Source organism: Anopheles gambiae, chromosome 2 (assembly GCF_943734735.2).
Source record: "Anopheles gambiae chromosome 2, idAnoGambNW_F1_1, whole genome shotgun sequence".
NCBI classification, from domain to species: domain Eukaryota; kingdom Metazoa; phylum Arthropoda; class Insecta; order Diptera; family Culicidae; genus Anopheles; species Anopheles gambiae.
In genome coordinates, this window is record NC_064601.1 from 17,940,546 (window position 1) to 17,965,111 (window position 24,566).

The 24,566-nt window shown below is 43.2% G+C and overlaps 2 protein-coding genes across 13 annotated transcripts in view; both read right to left on the minus strand.

Annotated features, from left to right (window-relative positions):
* LOC1269297 (adenylyl cyclase 78C) overlaps positions 1 to 16,617 on the minus strand; it is a 36,751-nt gene extending 20,134 nt beyond the window's left edge. For 4 of the 11 annotated variants that reach the window (XM_061643369.1, XM_061643372.1, XM_061643379.1 and 1 more), the window contains exon 1: positions 10,252 to 10,473. The gene's annotated coding sequence lies outside the window, so the exon portion shown is untranslated. Of the gene's footprint in view, positions 1 to 9,462; positions 10,474 to 15,879; positions 15,933 to 16,333 lie in introns of those variants that run through there. The other 7 variants (XM_061643374.1, XM_061643373.1, XM_061643376.1 and 4 more) reach the window with 7 other exon arrangements.
* Positions 16,618 to 23,562: 6,945 nt separating this feature from the next.
* LOC1269296 (choline-phosphate cytidylyltransferase B) overlaps positions 23,563 to 24,566 on the minus strand; it is a gene marked incomplete in the record, with an annotated part of 19,668 nt that continues 18,664 nt past the window's right edge. For both annotated transcript variants that reach the window (XM_061640786.1, XM_061640787.1), the window contains 1 exon segment: positions 23,563 to 24,546.

Here is a 24,566-nt window from a genome sequence, read left to right on the forward strand (position 1 = left end):
TTAAAAGTTTTAAAAACCCCATAACTCACCAGCCGGGGGCTGGGCCATCGTATCGAGGGGGCCCGGGGTAAATTAAGTGAGTGACGTTAATTGATTTAATTTGCGGGCATGTTTGCCAGCTAATATGGCGCAGCGTTGACACTACAAGGTGGAAGATACAAGGACTGGGCAAGGATCGAAAGTTTGTTATTTACTATTTCTAGTACTTCATCGAGGAGCAGCCAGAGCAAACCAACTTCCTGGCGTGGTTATCCGGACAAGTAATGAATTCCGCAACACCATGTACATCAAAGCTGTCTACAATAGTATCGTTCGTTCGGTGCTGGAATATTCGTGCGTAGTCTGGAGCCCAACTACTGCTTCTTCAATTGCTCGACTTGAGGCGATTCAACGTAAGCTCACGCGATATGCCCTACGCCTACTTCCCTGGCAGGATCGCAATAATCGTCCTCCATATGCTGCGCGGTGCCGTCTTCTAGGCCTTGAACCATTTTCGGTTATGTACCTATGTACCATCCCGAACACTTAGGTCTAGAGAGACTCTACGGGTCGCTCAATCTCGTACCAGTGCTGGTCGGTCTGACCCTATGTACCGCATGTCGGCTGTTATCAACACTGTTTCCGATTGCTTCGGCTTCAACATCTCAACTCAGTGCTTTAAGGAACGTCTTCGGTTTCAGTCGTGGCTGCAATGAATTGCGATACCAATCTTAATTTTGCTATGTTTTTTTTTCTTGTACTGTTACTTATCTTAATTAGGCCATACGGCCCGTTGAAGATTAACCAATAAATAATAATAACATTAAAAGGAAAAGTTTTTAAGCTGTCTAGCGTAGAGCATAAATCTAGCGAAGAACAGCAACTAGAACTTAAACCACAGTGTAAGATAAGGATAATGGAGACTGGGTGTAGCAATCTACTCAGTCTTACAGGCCATTCACAGGCTTATTAGACTTCGTTGACGACACAACCGTAAGTCAATTCTTCCTTTTTCCTTTCAAGTAGTCAATATAGACACTTATATTATGGTAGATATTGCTGCAAATAGGAGATGATATGATCATGTATATGTAATCGGATTTTTTTATCAGAGGATATTTGCATTATTGGAATCCTTTTCCAATAACATCGTTGTTATGAAAGGTTGTTCATAATGAGAAGATGCAAAAGTCACGTCCATATGAAGCGTTATACTTTTGTGCTCTTTTTGAAAACAGCACCACAAAGAGCATGATTAGTAGAGAAAGTAATGGGCTCGTGTAGTGTCAACTCTTTGGAGTATCCTGATTTGTTATTGGAAATAGTGGTCGTATAGTATTGTTTTTTCCCTGTCTACTCACCAACACATTTGTTTCGTTGCTGGCCAGCTGTCAAATGTGCAGCCGTGCTTTTCAAACTGCATGCACACGTTTCAACAGTAAGCTGTCCGTGCCAGTTGGACACATATCAATCATTTTGTGACTCGAATTTGGTAAACAGTCATGCAGTAGTATTGTACTAAGCACGAGAAATATGCAAAACAAAAAAGACTCAAAAATGTTATTATTCTAACGTCACCAAATGGTAATGGAAAAGTCGCCAAATACGTTGGTTTTTCTTGCACTTTATGCAAAACATTCTGCCACCCGGGCTAGACTGCAACGCTAGACACACCACAACACAACAACACACTGCACAACTCACACAAACTGCTGGCTGGCTGGCTCGCTGTAGATAAACTAGCTTACCACAACTGTTTTCAAACCCAACCGTCACAACAGATTGTATCGCCAATGACAAATTGTTTGACTGGCGCCGCATGAAATAACCCCAGACGCACACAACAGACACCCGCCCCATGTAAAAGGGCCTAAAGAAAATAGATTTCCCCGTATGCCCCCTTCTTCAAGCTCACAAACATTCCCAACGCGAAAGACAGTTTGGTTTCGTGTGAGGGGTTTTTTGCCGTTCATCAACGTTTCACGGCAGATAGCACACAATAGCGTTTATTCATTCATTTGTATTGAGATCTGCTGGTGGATGTGATAAGAATGCTTTAGCTTTCCATCCCTGCTCCCTGAGTTGTGCTTTCGATTGTTTGATAGCGAACTGTAACTGATTTTACGTGTTGTGCAATGGTAACTTAAGCTTTACTCTTCGGTAGAGAGGTTGGAAAAATGGACCAACAATACCGTACAGCCCTGTAGGGAGCTGTAGTATTAAATTATCCTCCATCTGGTGCGCATTGTTCGTCGGAAAGGAAACGTTCCCGGGAGGATGGGGCGGATGGAGAAATGTCATTTGTTATCACTTGGTGTTCGTGAAGCTGGTGCTGAATTTGCTCCGACGAGTGGAAGCGAAAAACTGTCAATACTGTACGTGTGTATGTGAAAAGTGCGAAACGAAACAATTTGTGGCCTAGGCCACTGCTCGCCTAGGGGACCTTGCCGCCGGGACGTGCCGGATGTTGGATCACGGATTGGCAGGATTATAGCATCACGTTTTCCGTGCGTGAGAGTATGTGTGGAAATGATGATGATATGTTTTGGCGCATGGGGCGGGCGGCCTGCCAACAAAGCGGCCACGTTCATCGTGGCCACCTCCGTACGAGACCTTCCGTTCTATCGGCACGATTGTCTAGACACGGTGCAGAAGCTTCCGCTTTCGCTTTCATCGCTATCTATTGCAAGGATGTTTGTTTCTCTCTATTAGTGTCTCGTGATGTGGAGAAGATTTCGTTGGTGCTTTGTGAATTTTAAATGTCATTAAGCTTCGACTCGACTTGATTGGAGTTTGGAGTTTGAGAATGGGTGCCATACTAGAGAAAACCCGATTATGCATGACCAGTGCTGCAAAATGCCATGAGCATCACGAGATATTCACCAACGAAAACAATGAACATCTCCGTGGTAGCTTGATGATCATTGCTGACACTCAATAAAAGTGCGTCATGACATACCGAACGCGACATGCGAATGCTTGAGTTTATACAGGGTTTTCGAGGATTATATAGACATGTTCAGCGAGTTGTAGATTCGTTCAGGCATATAATAGACTCTTTCAGCGAGATATAGAATTGTTCGGATGTAGGTGTAGACATGTTCGGTTATACTGTAGAGCTGTCACTTTCGTACCCCTTGGACTGCAAGTTGGATCATTCTCATCAGAAGGTAAACAAAAGGGTTTCGAAAAAATATGCTTTTTTCAACTAATTTATGTATTAAACAGCTTGGAGAATGATTATTAGCTACTTTTAGGACTTTTAAGAATGAAAAATTGAACCCTGCGGCACAGTTTGTAAACAAAACAAATGACAGCTCTACAGAATCGCTGAATATGTCTACACCTACATCCGAACAATTCTATATCTCGCTGAAAGAGTCTATTATATGCCTGAACGAATCTACAACTCGCTGAACATGTCTATATAATGCTCGAAAACCCTGTAATCATGATACAAGCATAATCATGATTTTTTTCTGGCTGTGAACAGTGCTGCTAAATGCCACTGTTTCAGTCATCAACACTCATGACTGAAATGAAGCTCAAATCAGCTCACGTACACAACTGAAATGATAAAAAATGAGACTCAAACAGTTGGAGGATCAATCACATGCTTGGTGACATTTTGTTTAGCATCCAACTCTTGGTCACTCACTTGGTCACGTCATTTTCTGTCTGTGATAATCACGACATTCTTGGAATATACTTGGCATGTGGTCCTAAGCTCAAAATGGTCATTCTTTATCGCTCTGTCAGCTTTGATTGTCTGACGGGTCAAACAGAGCGAGAAAATATGCTCTTTTTATTTCTTGGAACCACTCGCATGCACCGCATATCTCCCATGACTATCGGGATGATCACCGACTGAAAATGTCGTGACCAAGTGACTGACCAAGAGTTAGTTGCACACAATGTCACCAAGTATGTAATGGTCACACCAGCTGTTTGAGGCTCGCCTCTGATCATCACAGCAGAGCTCGTGAGGTTGACATGATTTTGTTTCAGTCAGAATTTGTCATGATTATGTCAGTGACATTTTGTAGAACTAATCACAGTAAAAAATCATGACATAGTGACTGACCCAGCGTTTCGCAAGCGCTTTGTGTATCACCATTGATTATCACAATTGAGTATGTGACGCCGACATGGGTTTTGTTTCAGTCAGATTTTTTAATGACATTGACAGTGACATTTTTCAGCACTGTGCATGTTAATCTTGAATGCTCTTCATCTACAATTACTCTTCAATGCTTAACAAAAGGTTGATGCTGGATTTAAATTTGTGCAAATTTTCAACTCAACATTGCATAACTTTAGGCGCAAAAATATCGATTTCTGCGTGAAAAACGGTGTATGATGATTCGCCCCGTCCAAGCAATTGTATTCCTTAGTATACAATCAAAACCAAAAGGGCAAAAGCGTCCTGCAAAATCAGATTAATTTCATTGCGTTATAATTTTGCCCTAACATACTGTTGCTTCCGTTGTATTTGCTTCCGTGCAGCTGCTGAAACGTAACCGTAAACTAGCATTAACCTTTGCCAAGCTCGAGATAAATTATTACATTGTGTAGACACATTCATTCGCGTCCGTAAATTCAGCTCCTCCCCCCTCCCGCACGAGAATGAAGTGTTTCTTGCCCGTAAACATTTACTAGCACGGGTTAAGCTACCTCAAGAGCGCCGCAGTACTGCAGTTGTGTTTGCGGGTAGACATTTCCGCCCGACCAAGCAAAGGTTGCCGATGCAACGCGAGGCATCGCTCATCGCTAAAGGGCTTTCCGAGGGTTTCCTGCTCAACGCATGTGTGTGTGTGTGTGTGCCGGCCGTCTTTCGTTATCTCCGCTGGTGGCGGTGGGTAGTAATTTATGAAGTGAAAGGATCAAATAGAATTATGGAAACGCGTAATGTATGACACGCAAACCGACACCGTTACCGTATTGTGCCGGGTACGAGCGGCTTACCGATGGTAATGTTGTTCAGAGAGCAGCGTGATACGACAGCAAACAGAATAGACAGAACTATTTTTGCAAACTTTAACAAACTGTACCAAAAACACGCACAATATAATCGATAAAGCTCAACAGGAAGGAACTCCTATTGGTTTGTTTGCTCATTAAAATGGATGGAGCCGCACAATTGTTTGCCTTCGTTTGTGTACATGCAAAAGGTGGCGTGTTGATAGCACTAGCTGAGCAAGATAGATGTGTCATACCTTCGGTTTTGTGAGTTTCTTATACGGAGGCAAAGCACCATTGCTTTGTTTGTGGTAGTCTGCCTCATTAGCAAATAACATGTTTTAATTTCGTTAGTTTTGTGCGACTTATGCGGTAAAAGGTGGATTAACCGTACCGTTTGCCAATATGCTTAAGCGCTCGCTGCAGGACGATAAAAAGCGCCAACAAAGGCACAGAAACATCAGAAACAGAAACGCCTGGGATCGCCAGAATCTGGCAACAGGAGGCGAAAAGTTTGCGTGACGCCTGATTTATGGTCTTAACAGCAACCGTCCAAAAAGACAACTTGCCGTGTATTTTCTTGGTTTTCCTATCTTTTGGCACAACAGCACAGGATAGTTGTGAAATTGTAGAAAAGGGTGTTAAAATAGGACATTTCTTTACAATTTCAATACACACCTGCAGTGGACTCGCTTTAAGAAAGGGTGAAAACGGAGAGGTTTTCTGTTCTGGTTTTCCGTTTGACGCTATCAAAGTCATGGAAACATCTTTACGATGGGGCAGAATATTTACTAGAAAAATTGAATTATTATTACTGCAAGTAGTTTTCTCCTCAGCTCATATTTTAGAACGATACATTTCGAAAATTTGCAAACATCCCATCCAACCGACTACAGTTGAAGGGAGACTATTATTTAAACGAACGGCAAAACTGGACACCGGCCAACGAAACGTTTCGGCTCGCCCCCCTTTTTTTCTGGGTTCTGGTATTTTAAAAGCGGCCCTAAAGTAGTCATCCCACCCATTGACGCAAATGTAATAAATTCCTTGCTTGGCTACAAATTAATAGCAACAAGAAGCTCTTCCACCTTCACCAACATTTGTTTTGGCACACGAAGCACAAATAAATAGCTTTGTTTTATGTTCACAAATCGTCAAATGGGGTGGTTCATTTATTGTTGAAAAAAGGGCTTAGAATACACCAAACCATCCAGAACTGTTCTACCATCTGCACCACATCAAATCTAAATCCATCGAATGTTCCATTTAAATCCCCCCAAAAAAAACCCATGTCTTTCAATACATATTGTATGATGTTTCCTTTCTCGCCGGCTGGCTTTTCGCATCCAAAAACGACAGCAAACACACACAACACCATCCTTGACCTATCCTCATGACTGAGCAAGTACTGGACGGGTAAAAAATAGAATTAATGAAGCACTTCCGTCCGCGGCAGCCGATGATCGCGCGCAACAAATCGCAACCTGTTGCCAAGAAAGCGGGAAACCCATTACCCCGTCCGCTAAACCCGGAGCACTGCTCGAAACCGAAGGTTGATTGATCTTTCCCTATCCCCCCCACCGCGGCACGTACCTCCCCCCGTAGCACCCCAAACCCACCGGACGACCCAGCGGACAGAAAGCCAAACACTCCGGAACCTCCGAACCGAACCGGATGGAAATGCATTTGACGTTTATTTATAGGTACTGGTACCGCCGCACCCAGCACCATTGCCACAGTTCAACTCTCACGTTTTGCCGTGCTCGAGCTGACTCGGCAGCTCACTTCAAAATTTCCTCATTTTGCTTCCGAACACACAAACATGCACACACACACACACATGTACACATACATACGTACGCTGGCGGAGATATTGTAGGGCTTTGGCATTATTACGTTTTCCCGTAATAATTGTTTTATTTACATGGAAACGTACAAATTCCCAGCCCGTGCCTACCCGGTGCGGCGATGAAACGATACCAGGGCCCAGGATCAACATTGGATCGTGAATGCGTTTGTAGGGGGATAAAGGAAGGAGGTAGAAGAAAGGGGGGAGGGGAGGAAAGGGGGTGTTTATAATTACAGTTTACTTCATTTGTTTAGGCTTTGAGATCGCAGTTGGCGTATGCCGAAGCCAGTCGGCATGGTCGTCGTTGGGTTGGAGACTCACAGGAGAACGTTTTACGAGAGAGAGAGAGCGAGAGAGAGGGAGAGAGAGTGAAAGGGAGAATTGATTGGTAAAACGGTTTGGTTTTTAATGAGGATTTTTGAATTATATTTTCACAGCGCCGTGTCACGTCGGGGAACACATTCGCTTCGGAGTGGGTGTAAGGTTTCTGATTCTGAGTTTCTGAGAACACTTAGAAGAACGCTTAATTATGATGAATTTCACTCACCCCGAAGCAGGGCAAAAAAAACTGTGCTAAATTAATGCAAATGTAAGCATTAAAATCAATGAAAATCAGTAGAAAAAATAGAAATATAAATGAGTACTTGCTGCGAAGAAACGCTTATTTTATGTGAAAGGTAATTAATTTCACTGCGACGTTTTGCAACCTCATTAACGTCCGATGTTTCTGCCCATTAAATCCGTCATCCATTATTCTCCAATGTAAGCAGTTGTTAATGTAGCTTGTTAATCCCAATCGAATGGACGTTGGTGCATGTAATGGACACACACACACACACACACACACACACACACACACACATCCATTGCAAACACTGAATCAAGGATAAAGAACAAGCGCTAATGCTTGTTAAGCACATTTTTGGTGCATTAAATTTGGTTTAAAACACAGAAAGAGAGAGAGAGATAGAGAGAGAGAAAGAGAGAGAGAGAGAGAAAACGGACACCTCACTGCGGCAGAAAAAGGCACACGCTAAGCTCGGGGAGAAGGAGAATGGATTTAAATGGAGCGCACTGTAAACTGTTGACTTAACAGCAGCTGCAGTCATAAAATCATTTCCATGGCACATATTACCCTTGCTTGGCTTTGCTTACCGGACAGAACACACACACACATCATACCAAAAAACGGGCATTTTGCAGCCTGAAACACAGCATAAATCTCGTGCCGTTTTGTGAGGGGCTCAGTACCGCTGGACGTGTATATTTGCTGTGGAACCGAAAAAAAACGAACCAAGACAAACAATAATCAAGCAGAAAAACGTGAAAAGCTGCTGCTTGATTCGGGTTTTATGTGACTTTTAATCGAACGCATTCTTTAACATGGCGCGATTTTACGTAGGATGGAATTTTGGCGAGGCTTTTGATTGGCAAAGAATGTGTGATCGTCTACTGGCCAAGGGAAATCGTTGAAATGGAAACTTAGCGAAGTGAATTTTCCTTTTTCCTTTTTTTGCTTTGCTCACCTTGCCATAAAAAGCTAAGAAAGAAAACTAAAACAGCCAACATACACACACACACACACACACACACACACACACACATATACTCACAAACATGATGACACGTTACGTGACGATGGGGGCTTAGATGAACCGATTTCGGTCCGCGAACTTGCTGAGGTGGGTGGGATGGGTGGGTTGGGGTCATCGCGTAGACGCGTGCAGATAAAACTTTTATTACATCCGTAAACGCTGCCCCGCCAAGCGGCAAAACATGGGCTGGGTTTTTTGGCGTTTTTGTGTATTCGTTCGATTTTAGGTTTTTTTTTGTTGCTACTGTTGTACTATTTTGCAAACAGAAACAGAACAGAAGGGGGAGAGAGGGAGAACCTTGCCAATGGGTTCGGCTCATCGATTCGTTGGATCGTTGCGCCTCTGCAAACCCGCTGGAGGAACGCATTGGAAAGTAACGCACGGAGGGCAATGCGAGCATCCTCATCGTTCTACCGCTCGTTTGCTCGCGCGTGTGTGTGTGTATACACACCAAATCAACAAACAAATGGATCCGCACACATAGTGGAACGGGCGGAACGCGGAACAAGTGTAGCCCACAAAACCCCCAAACCAAGGGAGCGAACAAAAAAGAGTTAGATCTCAAACTCAAACAATTCCACAGTTTTACTGCCACCGTGCACGATGGACCCTAAAAACCGGTCCTCTTTGGCAGTAGTTTGCAGACACAATTCACCGGCCGTGATGACGACGATGATGATGATGATGATGATGGCGGGGACCGATCGTCCCGGCATGATGCGTAACGGTCATGTAACATGTTGCAAATCAAGCGTAATGTCGGCTGGAGCGGCGACTGCTTAACACCGTTTGCTCCTCACTTACTTGTACTTTTAACAAGTCCATAAGCAAAATAAAAAAAAAAAAAACCCCACAAGAGCGAGAGGGAGTTTAAGAGGGGCTTTGAGTACACGCTCAACTGATCAGTTTGGGATGCGCACGCTGATCGTGTTGATGGGGGAGTAGGGGGGGGGGGAGAGGTGGAAGCAAATAAACACTAATTATCGCCGCAGCAAGCCGCAGCAAGCTTCGCGAGGAATAATTTGGCAGCTGGCAGGCATTTATTTGTTATTCGATTACTTCGAACCGAGTACTTCATACTTGACCGCGCACAGGCACTGGTGGAAGCAGACGGGCTGGACGGGCGTCATTCGCCGATGATGATTGTACAGCTGTGACTTTTACACCGGGGAGGGGTGGCTTTTATTTCTCTTTGGCGGCAGTTTTGTTGTTCTGCACTTGTTTTGATATAAGATCACTGAATATTTGTACAAGCAGCAGTTTAAAGTTTTGTGTATCCCTCTTTTTTAGTTCCATTCCACTTATCTTTAGGTTTGCTATTTAATTTCCATATTTTTTTTAAAGTTGTACGATTTTAAACATTACATTTCTTGTGTTTAAATGCTGCTTTTATATTTTTCTGTGTTAATTAAAACTACACGAGTAAGGAAGTACGTTCCATCACTTAAATGCTACAAAAGTGCACACTAATCTAACACTACAGCAGCTCACTTCCGCGAAAACAGTCGAGTGGCACTTTTTTTTGTTTTGTCTCGGCATTGAACAGCATCTTCTAAATGCATCTTCTTTTAGCACTCACAATTCACAGCACAACGTGACTTCCGCACAAGTGAAGGAAGCATCAAGAGGAGCGGGAAGGGAGGATTTAACTCACTACTGCATATGGGTTTTTTTTCTCGCAGCAATTATTACTTCTCTCATCCGCTTCTGTACTTAAAACAGCGAAGAAATTCATACTCAAATTACTCACAAACACTTTCCGCAATGCAAAACCATCCAGCCTCACACAAACGCTTTAACCACTTTATCTTCATCCCATGCAGAAACGCCCGCTACTTATCAGAAACGCACTCACTGCTAAACACAAACCTTAGCGTCATCCGATCCAAGCTTCTGGGGGTTTGCACCGTTGCTGTAGCCTGGAATGCAAACACACTCTTTGCAAACACTGCACTGCAACTGCACCGCCTGCAACACTGTCAAGGCAGGGACTTATCTAGTAAGCCGGCTCTGTTTAGTAGGCTGGCCAGTGGAACGTGTTGCGTCCGCACGGTTTGCGAGTGAAAAGGGCACTGGCATATTATTGGGGGAGCGATCGTGCTGTAGCCGCGAGGTTACATCTGGAAGCTTTGCGTCGGTTGCGCTTCGGGCCGGTTCGGTTCAATTCGTGCCGCGACATTCGCTCTCCTCTTTTCGTGTTCTCTCTTTCTCTCTCTCTTTATCCTATTTCTAATCAAGAATGTCTAGGCTTGCGGTGTGAAAGCTTGGGAGAAAAATCACTCGCATGCTTTGATCCGATGGCATGGTAGGGAAATGGTAGCACCAGCTACGCGCTAGTATAGAGCTATGTTTGTTGCTTGTGCTTGAGATAAGTGGCGTTAAAATACACTTCAATATCATATTTTTAAAGGCTAAAATACTACAAAACAACTCTTATAAGTGTACAAACAAAAACACACATATGAAACAGCATAAATTTAGCTAAACAATCTCGTCTCGAGGATGCTCACCGTACCGTAACGGCTTTCAAAGCATTGCAGCATTGTATTCATTCATTTCCACCGCTTTCCATATCCATCCTATTGCTTTAACGACCCGTTAAACAGGGATGTAAACACACACTTCGAAACTGTCTATATATATATTTTTTGCTACTTTCGTCAAGCTTTCGCTTTTATGGCTTCCCTGCTTCACGGGAACACAATCACTGTAATCATTGGGCTCGAGTTCGCCGGCTAAATGATAGGATTTAGTTTACATGCTTGTGCAACTACACAACTCATCTTTTGCGGCAACCCGCAGGACTTGCTTGGCATTGCTCTTGAGACCTTGAACCTACCTGTGCCATTCGGTGGCCAGTTTTAAAGTGGCGCAAGCCTGCAAGAAGCAAAATTACGTGTTAACAGTATATTGCAACCGATTTCTTTTAATGACACCTGAACCTAATTTTATCTGCTCCACTCTGGTTGTATGTTGCTTTATGTAGCAGTAGCTTGTATATAAAAACGAAGGAAGGTACTCAATAAAGCATTTTATTTCATTTTTGTAGCTAAGTGAAACGCTTCCCCCCGTGCCTTAAAATGGTTGACTTTATCGGGAGAGAATCAAAAGTGTAACAAAAAAAAAAGTACATCGATATCATCGCCTGAGCTAGGCCAGGCCATGGACCATCGGCATGGCTAAGCGGGGCAGGATGTAGCAAATTAGCGGACCGAGCTACAGGATTGCACGAGGAAAACAAACCGCGTTGCATGATAACGTCGAAAGGTCGGCCCAACAGCGCGAAAGCATACCCGGGCGAATGAAGGAATAAAAACGAAAAGAGGAAACACAAAAAAGGGTTGTTTTCTGATTCATACCCGTTTTTAGCCGAAGGATCGAAAACTGTCCACAAACTGGATGGAACGCTCCAGCAAACCTTCAACAGATTGACATGCATCCCTGCATCTGCAGGCGGAGGACGTCAAGCACGAAGACGGACGGGCCACAGGATGGTAGATAATTATTTGTCCCATGCGCGGCCGGCTGAAGGATTGAAACTTTTGTTTTCCCTCTGGATCTACGGTATATTAAAATCAGATTGGTTTCAAGAGCTGCCGGAGGAAGCCAAGCAAAAAGGATGTTGTTTGCTCCCCTTTTTAAGGGGGATGTATTATTGCGCACTTTAAATATTGCTGATAAAGCATCGAAACTCATTCACCGACACCGACTTCAACCGCAAACCGAGTCCAACAAAACACTAATTAAAACGAAAAGCGTTAATCTTAGGAAAAGTTTTTTTTCCGAATATGATACTTGACTGCAGCATTAATTGAGTTGCAATGGAGTTGTTTGCCCGTCCAGATTGGTGCCAAACCAAAACTCACCAACACCAATCCTAATGTCTTGCGCCACAGCGAACGCCAATATCAAAAGTTTTGCAAACATATTAGTTTCTCCTGAGCGCCACCCTCCTACCCGCCGGTGCTGTCTCTCGCTCTCTCTCCCTCCGGTTAAATGATACCAATTAGGGAACGATAAATAAGTTTCCGCTCTTTGGTGATGTACTAAGACTTCATTATTTACGACACAAGCCCCTGGCCAGGGACTTTATTTGTGTTCTCACCGCGTGGCAGGAATATTATTATTAATTGCCAAAGTTTTAAGCTCGCTTATCAGCATAACTTGGCCACTGGGGGTAGCTAATAGGAGGCAGGCGAAGCCTAGGTTGCCTAGGTGATGCGGTGAAGATTTATTATCCAAACAGCGTCACAGGTATGGTGGTATGGCGGTGTGCAGTGATGGCACGGTAAGTTAAACCGTGGTTTATTTCTCATCATTCCCCCTTCCCCCCCCCCCCCCCTCTCCCACCTCGGAAGCAATCCATCATATGACACAATGTTGGTGCTGGAGGAACTATTTCTCTGTTTAATTGTTCCGTGTTTTGTCGATGATGGTGTGCAAAACTGTGGCCAGTTGAAACATGACACTGTTACGTGGCTTCGAATTGTACGGTGTAATGCAATGGTTTCCTTCCGATAACCTCTTGAGTGTATGGTCCCCCCCTCCCCCCTGTGGATGGAAAAGCTTTCAAGAAACTTACATTTTCCATGCTGTGTCCAGCACCATTAAGTGTGTTTTGGATAAGCTTATCCACACAGGAGACCATTACGTTGGATTTGATTTTGCTTTCTGTTGTTTTATTTCGTCAGCACTTATGATATAAGCTGAATTTCCATTTCGCTCCTTGTCGATGGAGGCGCATGGTGCGCCATAAAGGCTTGCCACGTGGTAGTTGTAGTTTCATCAAACAGACCAGTGCGCTCATAACTGCACTAAATGTGAGATTAATTTATTAGCTTAAAATGAGTCAAGATTTGTTTTTGAAATCTATTAAAATATCCAAAGAATAATGTAATTACAGGAAAATCCTCACATGTAGTACTGCCACTCGCTCATAGATGGCGCCCCGCAGAGCAGCTTGAAGCTGGGGCCACTTAAATCGGCTGCATTCGTTTAATAAGCTGTAAACGCGAGTAGCATTCAATTCAATACCAGTTATTGATTGTTTTTGTATAATATTAACGAACAATTTTCGTATTGCTACAGCTTACTACATTTGCTTGCCGCGCCAAAAATGCTCCACCCCACGCCACGTGCACAGTTACACGGTAGAATTGCAATTTGTCAGCATCAATCAAACCATTCCAACGCCAAGCGACGGACGACGGGATTGAAGCGCTCCATTATGCGGCCTCCGAATCGAAGATTACCGATAGCATAATATTGATGAAGCGTCACTCGCAAAGCAGCACGCAGCACCGGACCGACCGGGACAGAATGTGAGTTTATTATACACAATGAATCAATCCTCGGACGCTGAGGATTTCTTCCCCGAAGCGATCGGGGCGAAGCAAAACTGTCAATAGCATTGCCGCGTAGCGTATAGCGCGTCGTTGTGTGAAGGTTGTAGACTCGTGCCACCATCAATCTTTGGCACGCGCCACAAACCAGCGATTCAACAGAGCCAGATTATGCAGCCCGTTGCCGTTTAACTGGCAAAGCTTGTGCTTATTTTTGGTGACAAAGATGGGAGTAATATTTTAGTAGCTAATGTTCTACTCCATCCAATCATCTCTCCTAATACACTCGATCCCTTGTTGATCACTCATGCATGCATCACAGGCTGCTTTCGTTTTAGCTTAAAGCAACTGTCCCACTTGGTTGGAAATATCTCTCTCTTAAATCGCTTACAGCTACAATGACTAAACAAAGTCTAAACTTTTGTCAAAAAGGAGCACACTCGCCACTGCGTCTAGCCACGACACACTCTGCATTCACCCCCTCCCACAGAGCCAGCCCGGGCCATCCGGTAGCACGGTGTGACTTGGCGAAAAGTTTGCGTGCCGGGTGATTTATGGAAGTAGCCAGGTTTGTGCCCGGGCGAAACCGGGAAAACTTGAACCCGGCAAAACGGAAAGTGGCACCGCCGAACGGGCCGCAGTGTGGAAACCAGGTGGAAACATAAATATTCAATTTTTGGCGCTACCACGTTGCGCTTTTTCTCGGCGTGAATGTGTCTCTCCCCATGAGTCGAGGGATGCGACTTCTTTTTTTTTTGTTTTGGTGCGACCATGACAAGGAAAACTGTTTTCTTTACGCCAATCCACTCTCGTATTAATGTGTTTTTTTTTTGGTTTCTTGCATGGTGGCTGATTAGAATTACGAAGAATTGCAAAATAAAGCAGCACCAAACAAAACCGTTGGTGGTGAATATTTCTCTTTTTGTTGTGGTAAAAATGTGTTTATGTTGTTGTTTACAGCAGACGTTAGGCCTTTTTTGCTGTAAGTATACTGTCTGCAGGAGGGGAAAACACTTGAGACACGGCCTGTGTTTCCACTGTGTAACCCGTTCTACTGCAGTGAATGATTTGTGGGACGGTCCATCTTCACATTGAGCTTTACTGGGCCAACTGAGCGTCGTTGGGAATTGGCCAATTCATTCCCATAATTCTTATGATCGATACACAATCTCTACATTAAACTGCCCTTTACAGCATAGGCTTACTCAAACACACTTACCCCACAACACACTGCCACCGTTGGGGGTTAGCGGTTTTCAAACAGGTTCATTTATATCGGGAAAGCCACTGACAAAAAACAAAATACCGGAAACAGCTATGGCTGGTCATTTTACACGATCATGACCACGTAGCGAACATTATTAACTGTGACCCACCGAGGGAGGGGAGGTGGGAAAGGGTGGTGCAGGGTAAACACAACACATCAAAGCGATGGCTGACCGTAGCAAACTTTCACGGTCCCATGTCCGGCAAAAAAGGTTAAAATTTATGCAAAACCACTCTACTTCATTTCCTGTCCATATTGGTACGTGTGCGAGCGAGTGTGTTTGTGTGTGTGTGTAAGTATATCGATCACAAAAACAAAAAGCGTCAGCTGTGATCCAAAAGTGCACTGCATATGTGAGTATGTATTATAATCACATTGTTTAATTTACGCAAAAAGGCACATTGTGTGAGGATGTTGACGTCCAGTTTTGCTTGACTTTGTAACAATGTTTTTCGTCGTTTAAGCAACGGCATTGGTTTTGTTTTTGTTTTTCCAACATTACAGCATCATTTCATGTCTCCCAAGAGTACGTTTGAACATTTTAAATTAATAAAAATAAGTCAATCATATTGGGACGATCATATGTAAAAAACATGCTAAAAAACTTCACATCGAAGGGAAAAGGACCCTTTTTCCCCCATTGACCTCAAACTGCCAGCCAACATTTGCGCTCAAAAACTGATCAAAGCCAAATCAACAACAGGCTACACTCGAACACCGCCGACATGTGGATTGATCTCACGTACCCCCTTGCACCGTGTATTGTGTCTCGCATGGGTTGACCTGACCATGGACAGGAGAGTATTTGCAGGTTGCGCGTTGCTTTCTCGCCTAGAAAAGTCATGCTTTTGAACGAGTTTATTTATAGAGTAGTAGAAATGTACGTACAGGTGAAGTTGTTGTTGCACTTGCACTCTTTCGTATTATGCATTACTCGATGCACTTTGCATTTTGCTGGCTTTCTTACCCTTTTGTGCAGGGAAATATTCTTGTCGTTTATTAGAAAAGGAAAGTTAAATGTAATTTTAAAAAATAATCTCTTTTTTTAATATTTGTTTCCTGATTGATTGTAAGCTTTTTACAGGAAAGCTGCACACTGTTAATTTTTGCATTATTCACGACAGGGAGCTTAAAACAACAACCACACACATCTTTAACAACCACACACACACACACACACGCACTTTTCTATTATTTTCACCCGAAAATGTAAAGGAGTATTGTAACGTGGAAAACAATGGCCAATTGTAAGCGAAGTGCAAACGACAAGTACAATGGCAGCCTGCCTATAGAAATAGGTGAACCCTGAGAATAGCACACGGTCTTTTCACGGTTCCATTACCTTGCCCGAGGAATCACCTTCAATTTGGGACGTTATTGTTAATAAGGATAAACTATAATAGAAACTTTAAACCCACAAGCAGATGCTATAACAGCATGATAGATACCGTAAAACACGATCAAAACACTTCCTTCACGTACATGCTGCGTGATATATTCGACAGCCGTATCACTCACATCACACTATACACGGAGCAAAGCGCCAAAGTCCTTTCGAACGGCACACGGTTTATCCTTTCAAAAGCGATCCAAGCAGTCCGACCGGTACGCGTGTGTACGACCAACTGAGCGGACGACGAAAGTGTGCAACATGCATTGAGCGGAGTGTCGTTCGGTCGAACGAAGGTTGAGAGACACTTTCGCTCCCATCGAGTGCGAGTTAAGGTAGGGGAAAAACTACCAACACAGCAATCGCTGATGCCGCCGGTACTGTAGAATGGAGAAGTGGAGTAGCACCAGCTACGAAAGCAATGGTACAATCTCCTACGCTCGTGTTGCGTTGCTTACATTATCCTTTCAGATTTGGAAGAAAAAAGTGAGCCAAAAGGAGCGTAACTTTGGGAGCACTTGGGGCGAAATCTATTAATTGAAACAGCTGATGCGGAGTTTTGAATCGTAAGTGTATTTATATTATTTTATATACAATGTTATATGTTTTAAGATATGTATTTTCTGGTTTATTTCTCTATCAGCCTAATAAGATTGGTACACTTAAGTTAAAAATAATGTTCAGTCGCCCCATTAACTGATGAAGTAGCACCCTCAGCATCGCGCACATTTTACGCATTTGCTGGATAGAAATTCAATTTGTGCGCCTCATTATTTATGCTGTAAATTTGTTGCTGCAACTTCACTGCCTCATTAAAATAATAAAAAAAACAACACTTAAATAAAGCTTAAACTCCCAATACAGTACGGTGCCATAAACCGGGGCGAACAGCCATTTAGCTTCGCTTTTCTGCCACTTCCACCCAAACGGCTAGAACAAACATTTCGTGGGTTGGGGTGGAGTTGAGGGGGAAGGTGATGGGGATTAGCTTCCATCCCTCTGGCTGCCCTTGAAGTCTTGAGACAAACGGCACAACTTGCCTTGCGCTTCATTCAGGGTCCATTGCGGCACACAAAAGACACCCAAGACGCGCATCACACGCCGTCCGATCGCGCTGGCATGGAAATTGGAACGGTCCTGCAGCGTTGCATATTAAATCTCGGGTGTGTTTGTAGTGTGGCGCGCCGCCACATTGGAACTGGAAAAGTAAAGTAATTTCCCACTTCACTTCGCCGGCGATGCGCTTTAATGGGTCTCTCTAATGATGGTGAAGGAAAGTTCGTTTGATGGTTGCATAAAGTTGCTGGCAAATGGTGGATCCACACGACGGGAGCAACTCACGGGTGCGACTACCGCGGCCGGGTGCCTCATAAGGGGAGAGCATGAATGAATGATCCATTTTGAAGTGGTGGGGAGAATGGGAGAGAGGGTGTTGGTTAATGTATTATCATGTATTACAGTAGCATAGAACGATAAAATAAATAAAATAAAAACTGTCCATAACATAATTATCAAGGGAATAGGAAAACTTAAGCCATTTTGCTAGATTTTGATCGCTCTTTAGTGAATGATATGTTGTAGTCCAGATGGTATATAGGCCTAGATATGCAATGTGTATGATTGTTGATAGTATGTTCACCAACTAAATTATTAATAAATTATTGTCATGTTTAATTTCACTGTTTTGTACGCAATCATCATTACAAAACATTGCATACCTTCAGGCGAAGGGACGACACGGGATAACAATACAGTCGTTGCCGTTAAATTTTGACACTAATTCACCTATTTTTGTCTCTAGGGCACCAATTTTTGGCAGCGTGTCACGATTCTTGCCTCGAAGGCATCAATTTTTGTCTCTGAGACATCATTTTTTGACTGTGAGTCAATGGCTTTATTTTCAAAATTTTACGTAATTTCTTAAACTGTGTGTTTCGAAATTATTGAAATTAAGTTAAGAAGTGAATAATTGCATTGATAGAATTTAAAATATAACAATTGGTAAGCCTATTTTGTAAGTTTTAATGGAGTGAAATAATGGCATGTATTTGTAGGTGTATACGACGGCTCTAGAATTTATTAAATTTCATATTTTTTTCACAAAAAAAAAAGAAAATACACGATTTTTGTACTGTTTATGTGATTAAAAATTACATTTATTAAAAATGTGCTCAAATACCTTATTAAATTATCATGATTCCTACAACAGTTAAAAATTAATGACTTACAGACAAAAATAAGTTGCAACGACTGTAACATCTCAAAACACAATTTAGCAACTATTTGGTATGGAGCTCAATAAATATAAAAATAAATCTAGTTTATCGTGAAAAGGGAAATTATGTTCCCTTATTATGTTTTTAATATTTCCTAACACAAAAAAGACCTCTTTGCTCTTAATCCAAAAGTAAAAGGTTCAGATACTACAACGATATACAAGTATAACAAGCACTCCAAATTTCACTAGAACCGGTCTGATCCGATAAAACCCTGAGTCAAGCTTTTAGTTACGATTGATCGAAGAACCGTACATTATTCTCCGAAACGTCCGAATACCAATAAAACTACATTTCAAGCTAGCTAGCGGGCATCGGTTACGATATTGCTGCTACGAAAAGCAACTAAAACACGGAACACGGTACGTGTACCTAACCCGGAAAGCCAACATTACGCATTATTACTACTTCGTATCGTTTCCACGCTGTAATTGTTTGTAGACATAAATCCTTGCCTCCCGGGTGTGTTGTTTCTGCTCGTATGTCCAGTGATCCTCCCTCTCTCTCTCTCTCTCTCTCTCTCTCTCTCTCTCTCTCTCTCTCTCTCTCTCTCTCTCTCTCTGTATCTCCTTCTACTCGAATTGACGAATCGAATGATTTATTTCCAACTCGCTGAGCGTCAGAACCTCCAGCAACCAATACTCATCCCAACAATTTCGGAACGATGATTTCGAAGGGAATAGGATCCCCCGGTTCTGTTTGCCATGTCTGTCTGTTTGATTTCTCTAGAGAGAAAGAGAGAGATACAAAGAGAGGAAGTGTACTACTTCCTTATTTGTACACTCCATTGAAGCTGCCCGGTTCCAAGGAATCTCACAAACACGTGTTACACGATTACCAGTTAAGTGGTATCTGTTTTCCACCAAAAATGGCAAATGTAATCTAACACCAGTGGTTTACCAGTGTTTCAGTGTTTGCTTCATGCTAGAATTATGGTTTGCTTCTCTCACCTTCACAAAACATAGCAACGGTAAACAACATCTCGCACCTTAAACCTTATTCAAAGAACTTTCGATGTTGAAGATGTCTTGAAACACTCTGATTGAGTATTGCTCACAAAGAACTTCTTGAAACTCTCTTCCGGTGTGTTGCATTTTCTTACGTACAAAGCAGCAAAGCATTACACACACCTTATGCTCACTGAGTGTGCCAAAAATGGACAGCAAAGCGCATTCATCTGTGGCTGTTGCTTTGCTTCTGGTGGCCCTTTCTGCTTCAATGCACGTTTGCACCTTTTCCGGAAAAGCTGTGAACCTCATTCATTTGCGATGTAAAGGGAACCATTTTTTCCATCCTGTTGGTTTCATTTCGTTCTGGAAAATGAGATTATTTTAGTTATAAGATTTTTTTATTGAATTTTGTTAAAAAGGTAAGCGTTAAGTAAATAAAAGACCTCGAGCATCATCAATCGTTCGTCCGACAACATCAACACATCGACGTGTTGGATCTTCTTCTTCTTTTTCTTCTTCTTCTTCTTCTTCTTCTTCTTCTTCTTCTTCTTCTTCTTCTTCTTCTTCTTCTTCTTCTTGGCCTGCTCATGTACACTGGTGGACATAAAAATAGGAACTTTTTTCTGTGACCGAAAGACATAGTTCTTGTCAGAAATATTTGGTAGCCCTGAAAAGGACTGTTTAAGTGGTTGTTGGGAGGAGGTGTTGCGGTGTTCCACTGAGCGAAAACACATTCTAACGGTCAATCTGGTGACCGTTATTCGCTATCACTTCCTGACAGCGTTTGGCCATATCGCCGATGAGATTACGGCATTCGCTTCTGTCTATGCGTTCCCACATAACCTTGCAGCGTGTCCATAGATCATCGGCTGAACGTGCAGGCTGGTTCTTAAGCTGACGCTTGAGAGTTGACCACAGATTTTCAATCGGGTTGAGGTCAGGACTCAACGCAGGCCACGGTAGAACTTGCACATCCTGGTTTGCCAAATAACATTTAACTGTTCGCGATGTGTGCTTAGAGTCGTTATCATGCTGAAAGATGTAATGCTCTTCGTCTCCGAATTGTTGTCGGGCGTATGGCAACATCTTACGACTAAGTATTTTTCTATACCCTTCCGAGTTCAGTGTCCCGTTGATACGGAACAAAGGACCCGTGCCGTGCCAGGAGAAGCAACCCCACACCATTACGTGGCCGCCTCCGTGACTAAGGGTTTTTATCGTATTTTTCGGATGATACGCCTGATTAGGAAAGCGCCAGACGTATTTAATGCCGTCCGAACCATCCAGATTGATTCTGGACTCATCCGAAAAAATGATTTTGCTCCACCAAAAGATGAATGCAGCTAAATGTTCTTCGGCAAACCGAATGCGCGCTTCTACGTGGTGCGGCTGCAGCTTACGAACCTTCCTCGGTCTCCGGGCACAGAACCCAGCGGCGTGTAAACGGCGAGACACCGTTTTCGCCGAAACTTGCAAACCAAGCTCCTGCTTGATACGAGTGCAAGTTTTGAAAGGATCCGCCCTGATCATCTCAACAATCCGCGCGTCAACGTCGGCCGTTGTTTTTCGCGGCGACCTGTCGATTTACCCGTAGCCTCGCTACGAATGGCGTTGTCCACAAACGTCCGCGAACGGCCGAACGCCTTGCAGATTGTCTTGATTGGCACGTTCTCACGATACAGCCCCTGAATGTGTTTTCGCTCCTCTGGTGTGCAGTGCTTTCCGCGACCCATGATGATTTTGTGGAATTTTTAAACAGCAACCTTTCACCTTGACCACTGATGGAAGAATGAAGCACAACACGGTTTGGCTCTCCTTTTATACTGCCGCAAAACGCTGCCGGCACTCAAAACTCACCTAATCCGCTCCTCTACGCCTCGTGCCGAACGGGTCGCTGATAGTGATGGGTAAAGTTGGCAAAAATACGGAGTCGACTCCGATCCGACTGCGATCCATCGTCCGGAATCACCCGGAGTCGTTCGGAGTCATTCGGTGTCGAAGTCGTTCGTAGTCGTCCGGACTCGTCCGAAGTCGTTCGGAGTCGTCCGGAGTCGTTTGGAGTCATTTGGAGTCGTTCAGAGTTATCTGGAGTCGTTTGGAGTCGTTGGGAGTCGATCGGAGTCGTTCGGAGTCGCCCGGAGTAGGCCTTTGAAACAAACATATGAAACATATAAAGTGCACGTGCAAAGTAACAACAAAAAAAACACAATGAAAGGAAATATCTGATCACAAGCACATTAAACCACACGGCCTCTGTTGACTCCGACCAACTCTGATTCCTCAGAGACCGACCAACACCGACTCAGACCGACTTCGAACGACTTCGAAGGATTCCGGACGACTCCGGACGGCTCCGACTCCAGGCGGATCTAGTGCGTTCCATTTTGCCGGAGTAGGAATCGGACTAACAATAGTCGGAGTCGGATCGGAGTCATGGGTGCACTCCAGAGATCACATCACTGAGTCGAGCACCTTCCTGGTGGGGCATGAGTCCGGCATCCTCTTCACGTGCGCCAGCCATCGTATCTTTCCTTTGCTTTGATGCCCTTCAGGATATCTGCACCGCCAAACAGCTCAGCTAGCTCGTGGTTCATCCTCCTTCTCTACACGCCCTGCTCGCACACACCGCCGTTAGAACCCGCCGTTCGAAAATGGCGAGTACATTGGCGTCCTCCGTTAGCATAGTCCAAGACTCGTACCCGTAGAGGCGATATATGGCTCTTATAATAATGTATTATTATTTTATCCTGGACTGGAAACCATTAGCTTCTTCACTGTAAAGTCTGTATTCTACTGAGGATGAAATCATTTCGTATTCCTCGCACACTTCCAGCATATTCACATACCCTTACCAGAGACAGTGATCGAATTAGGCACGAATGTAACGATTGATGCATGTAAGATAAATTATTCGTTTCCAATCGCAGGAAAAAACAAGCATTCTCGATTTGTCTGAGAATGATGGAATTGAGATTGGAATTTCGGTAGAATGCAAGCTTTTCTACTGGAACGGCAAAATAAAATGCACACTGTGTAGGGGAACAAAAAGAAAGATGCCTGAACTTGGTCGTCCTGAGTTGTAACGAAAGTGGAGCTAAAATGTTGTTCGACAATGGAACCGCATCCATCGTGTCTGGGTGCCGACTCCGCACACCATTAAACACTATTTCCGCCGACAATGTGTTGGATGAGATGGTGTTTTATCACATGTTTAATATCAATAGCGTTGCATAAACCAAAGCCGAACCGAAGTGGGCCCATTCTCGCCGCTCCATTCACCGTGTCGTCCTAAGGATTAGCATAAGAATTCAATTTTGTCACCATCAATATTCAATGCCAAAGTGGCAAAGGCCGCCAAACCAAAATGGGCATTTGGCAAAGTGGCCGTTACTATCTTCGTTACTCGGCTCGGCGCTGGGACACAAAGACAATGTTTCACTCCCCAGCATCGGAAAAAATAATGCCAAATTCATAGCAAAAACAGAAAGCAAAGAAAGTTCCGCTTCGAAGTGGAAAATAATAATTTACAATTTGAAAAGGTTTGTTTTTATGGTTTTTTTGCTTCTTGTTTCTTTTTTAGTGGTTTTATGAATCAAATGCCGACAGAGGAAAAACAAAATGCATACGCGTGTGGCTTCGCCGGACTAAAAGGACTGGTAAACAAATCAAAATTGAGTTGATGATGGAAAACAAAACACTGTGAAAAACAAATCGTACAAATGTAGTTCGAAATAGATTGAATTCTACGTTCCTTCTGTTGGTAGATTTACATTAAAAAGGAGAAATAAAAAAGGGGCACTTTAATGATTTAATGAAAAAAACAACAATAATTACTTATCACGTTTTGGGAAAGCACCAGCCTTAAAGTGAAACTTGAATTTAGTTCCTCTGTAATAAAGCTAGCTTCAGCAGTGTGTTGGGCAGCATGCAAATCAAAAGCCAAACAAACGCTCGGTTGAACGATGTTCACGATGTGTGAGTAGTGATCTTTATTCTAACGCTTCCTCCTCCCATCATAACAATGCTCCTCTTATTCACTAGTCAGCGGAAAATTTGCATAACGATATTATATAGTTATAGAGTGTTTGCTTTGGATTGTTTTGGGGGAAAAAACGAGAACTATGTGTGTGTGTTTGTGAGTGTAAACGGAAACGGACCTACACGCTACACGGCGGTTTGCATTGGATTGCATTACATTTTGCATTTATTTTCGGTTTTTGCTTGTTATCTTTAGCATGCAGCAGAGTAAAACAAATTGCGCCGCCCCGCTGCTAAAACCATTCCCAAAAATTGTGTTTATTATTATTTTTGTTATTTTAATATTATGTTTGTATGTTTATGATAGATGGAATCGGTGTTTTTATTTTTAGATTTTATTTTTGTATCATAATCATAGCTTTAATTTAATGTCGACCCTCTATTCTTTTCTTCTCGTCACTGGTTTTAGCAAGCTTTACCATTTCCAACCCAAAAAAACTCCATATGCGAATGATTTCAGGTCGTGTAATCGTGTTTCTTCAGTCAAAAAAAAAGGGATTCACCGGACTGTCATCCTCCGGTCCATCATCCTTACACGTGATCGCTTCCACCACGCTTGTGGATTGACGCATCACGGTGCGTATCCGAGTTTGAAGATCATTAATCAACGAGTTAAAGGTTCATATTCCAACAAACACACTCACACATACACACACTCGCACACAGACGCACACACTCACACAAAATCCCACCGAAAAATACGTTAACTTTCGTTTACCATCACGGTGCACTTGGTAAGCAGGAATTACTTTCGCCATTTTTAGCAAGACCCGTCCTTATGCACGTTATTTTTTTTTAAATTGGACATCATTTAGCGTCAAACGGTGGGGGGAAAGAACATTTTCCAACTGTCGGCTGATCGGGTGATCGGTTATAATTTATTGTTGGGCAACAAAACCATTACAGGGTTTCCCACGATAT